We start from the raw sequence: 4,034 nt of genomic DNA on the forward strand, positions 1-4,034 counted from the left end.
TTTCCATAACAACACTTCCTCCAGTGAAAAAGTGGTCTGGTCTGAATCAGGAGAGAAATCTGCACAGATCAAGCACCGTTTAAACAGTCCAAAACAGCTCTAAACAAATATGTGGCTGGATTTTGATGAGAAAGACAACATGAGATGGACTTTTTCTGGGAGTTATTATGAATTATGGCCTCATGACGATGAAAATATAAAATCATCTCTATAGGAGATGAGGGGTTAAACACGCACAACTCGCTTCACAAGTCATTCCTCTGAAGGACAGAATTGAAACATGACCTAATCAAGCTCAAATCTGAAACTTTTTGCCGTTTTGTGGAGGAACAAAGCCAGATGGGCGACGCTTCCGTACCGCTAGCAAAGCTGTGAGTGTGAGTTGGTGGAACACGGCGACGCTGCGGCACGACCGGCCGTTTGTTCCGCTGACGGGCCCCGAACCCTCTCCAAACACACAACGGGAGGGGGTCACAAAGCCAGTCCACAGCAAGAGCTGCTGAATAAATCATATGCGGTCTGGGGCGGAGGGAGGGAGGAGGGAGGAGGAGGGTTTGGCCCTCAAGTGCAGAGGGGCCAGATATGAGAGGGGGGGTCAGAGGTCGTAGCCCTTCATGTCGGAGAATACTTCACAAAGAGCCTCACACCTCGTCTACACTGAGAGCGGACGGCACGGCAAAACTAAAATAATGTCCCGTTAGAATGGTTAAAGTGGTCTGCGCTCAAGCTCGCGCTTTAGAAACATTCCATTTCACTGTGGAAAGGTTAGAATGTTCGTGTGAGCAGAATGTTATTTAAATGTGAAATGTAGCAACTTTTAAAATTCAAAAAAAGTTTCTTTGTAATGGTCTGTGTTGGTCAGTGTATCTACACCGTAAGGTACAGCTAATTGTGGGAACTATTAAGAAAAAATCGTTCCATTTAATTTAAAATATTTTTTTTGTATCGGATACAATAAAATACAACTATACTACAAATAAAAATTAATTAGTTATAAATAAAAAATACTACTAATAAAACAAACAAAACTTTTGCAAGCATTGAAACATGTTGTTTCTCATAACAACACTGTGAAATCTTTTATTGAATACTAATAAGGATTTTTTTATATTATTTGAATGTTTGGATCTGAAATATTGTGGGAACTATTAAGGGAAAAAAACGTTTCAACGTTTGCAAAGATGTTCTTTTTAAAATAATCAGATACAGTAAAATTAAATAATATAAATAAGAAATTAATAAGAAATACAAAATAATAATGAATTAAGCAAGCCTTTAAAGAATGTTGCATCAAGAGCATTTTCTCATAATATTGTGAAAAATATTAAGATCAAATCATAATAAGGACTTTAATGTTACAATAGCGAAAGTTTAGATCTTTAGAACATTTCGTTAATTGATTTTGACGGTAGGTAGTTTGTGTCCTCTTAATTCATTTTCTTTTTGAAACATTTTATTATATATATACAGTATATATACATGGATTAACAGGATCATTATGTTTTGTTGTCTTGCTCTCGGTGTGCTAGAGCGGATCTGTAATGCTCAGGGTGGGACGGGCTGTGATTCATACACCTGTCATGGGTAAATACACCGGAGCAAGAGGTCACTCGCCAATTTGTATAGTGGTAGGGGTCTTAAACAGCACGCTCTCCAGAGGACCACAATAATGCCATTTGTGTGTGTGTGTGTGTGTGTGTGTGTGTGTACCTGGTATTTATCACGTTATGGGGACCAAATGTCCCAACAAGGATAGTAATACTAGTATATTTTGACCTTGTGGGGACATTTTTGAGGTCCCCATGAGGAAACAAGCTTATAATGTGTGTGTGTGTGTGTGTGTGTGTGTGTGTGTGTGTGTGTGTGTAACGTAACCAGATTTTAGGACAAACTTGACGGAACTTATATGACATCTTATATGACATCCTCATTTGGAAAAAGCAATTCATGCATAATAATAATATATACAGTATATATATATATATAGAGAGAGAGAGAGAGAATAGAAAAACAATAGACAGCTGTGTCTTCATTTAGATAAAGCTGGTTTGATCAGCTCTTTGCATTCATGGCTCAGGTGATAGAAACTGGGCTTTAGAGGCGACTCGCTCTCGCTCTCTCTCTCTCTCTCTCTCTCTCTCTCTCTCTCTCTCTGTGTGGAGAAGTGGGTAAAAACACCAAATGGAGAACAAAAACACATTTACCTTTTCAACTCTCATGACCTCGGAGGTTCAACTTCTCCGTTTTTCTTTCTCGAATTCTCATACTCGGTTACATTTAAATCCCCAAATCCACACATGCTCTCAAAAGTCTTGGATTTTTGTTTTCAGTCTCTCACAATCAAGTTGTTGTTGTTGTTGTTGTTGTTGTTTTTACTTAAAGTTTTTGATCTTTATAGCATGCACAACAAATATTTCTTGGCATCTGAGATTTTTTATGAAGACTTTATTTGGACTGTTTTGGTCTTGGGACAGTCAAGTTCAAAGTCTCATCATCAAACTCTTTTTATAGGATCTGCGTCTCTAGCGCCACCTAGTGTTCATTAACACCAACAGACTCTCACTAAAGACTTTACTGTTTCTGTACTCAATCCAAACAGTCACACTTGGCTCTAATGAGGTCATGTGAGAATACCATTGTTTGAAACTCAATATACTGCATATTCTTTTTTATTTACATAATATTTAATTGGTCGAGAGTATACCGTCCATTCCAAACAGAGCCCATGTTTCATCTTTATCCATTTGAATCCTGTAAACTAGCTCTCCGTTCAATCACTGAAACATTCTGAATGAATATTAAGCATAAATTCAGACTTTATCATTCTAGTATGCTGTATTATGTGGCATCAGTGTGTCTTACAGTCGGGTGTGGCTCGTCGTGTGAGTTTCTCAGTGTTTGAACTGTTTGAAGTGCCAGTTAAAACCAGGCCAGTTTTACGCCCCTTATTTGTTCCTCACAGCCAGTAAAAGGGACAGGAAGGCCTTTAGAGGCTGTGTTTGTGCTGCTGGAGGCCAGAAGGAGCTGACGAATGTTTGACAGAAATGCAGAGGTGAGATTTCAGAGTTCAGTCGAGGTACAAACCGCCACCGTGTCTGAAGCGGTAAACTAATAGACTGCTGTTACTATTACTATAGAGAACGTTAATGAAACATTAGTGAAGTGTGACAGCTTTTCAAATTCAAAAAGGTTCTTTGTAGTGGTGCAGAAGTGAAAGTATCTATCTATCCATCCATCCATCCATCCATCCATCTCTCTCTCTCTCTCTATCTGTCCATCCATCCATCCGAACATAAAAATGCAAGTTTTCTTAGCTGTTTGGGGACATTTGCATTATTATTATTATTATCATGATTATTATTTTTTTTACATTTTTATAAAAAATTTAAAATATAAAAATGCAAGTTTTCATAGTTGTAGTTTTGGTTTATTTTTTATTTTTTCTATTTTTTTAACACATTTTTCAAATATAAAAAATTTAAATTGTCAGATTGGGGTCATTTGCATTTTTACTCATCTTACATTTTATTAATTAATTAAACTACTTTTAACTGAAACTAAAACCATAAAACAAAATGTCCTTACTAAATATATATATATATATATATATATATATATAGGCAACATTTCTAAAAATTTAAATTAAAAAGGAAATATAAAAATTAAAACTGATTCAAAATATTCATACATTTTAATAATAATACTAATATAACACTGGTAAATATACCGAATAACACAACTCACTTTTGGACAATTACAAATAAACCTTTTTTAAATTTGAAAAGTTGTTAAAAGTGTTTGCTAATTTACTTTTTGTGTATAAAATTATTGCTGCAGTCACTTAAAATGTAACATTAAAATAGCCTAAGTAGTTGTTTTAACTTAAAAAAGTATGTGTTCATTCTTATACTAAAGTTAACTTTAGTTATGTTGGATATTCAAGTTCTCAACAAATTTTTAGGTTGTAATAACTAATTGCAGCAACATTTTTTTTACAGCTGCACACTTGAAATCTTTCTCACCTGCGAAGATGC

Source organism: Sinocyclocheilus grahami, unplaced genomic scaffold, assembly GCF_001515645.1.
Source record: "Sinocyclocheilus grahami isolate Dianchi unplaced genomic scaffold, SAMN03320097.WGS_v1.1 scaffold643.1, whole genome shotgun sequence".
Taxonomy (NCBI): domain Eukaryota; kingdom Metazoa; phylum Chordata; class Actinopteri; order Cypriniformes; family Cyprinidae; genus Sinocyclocheilus; species Sinocyclocheilus grahami.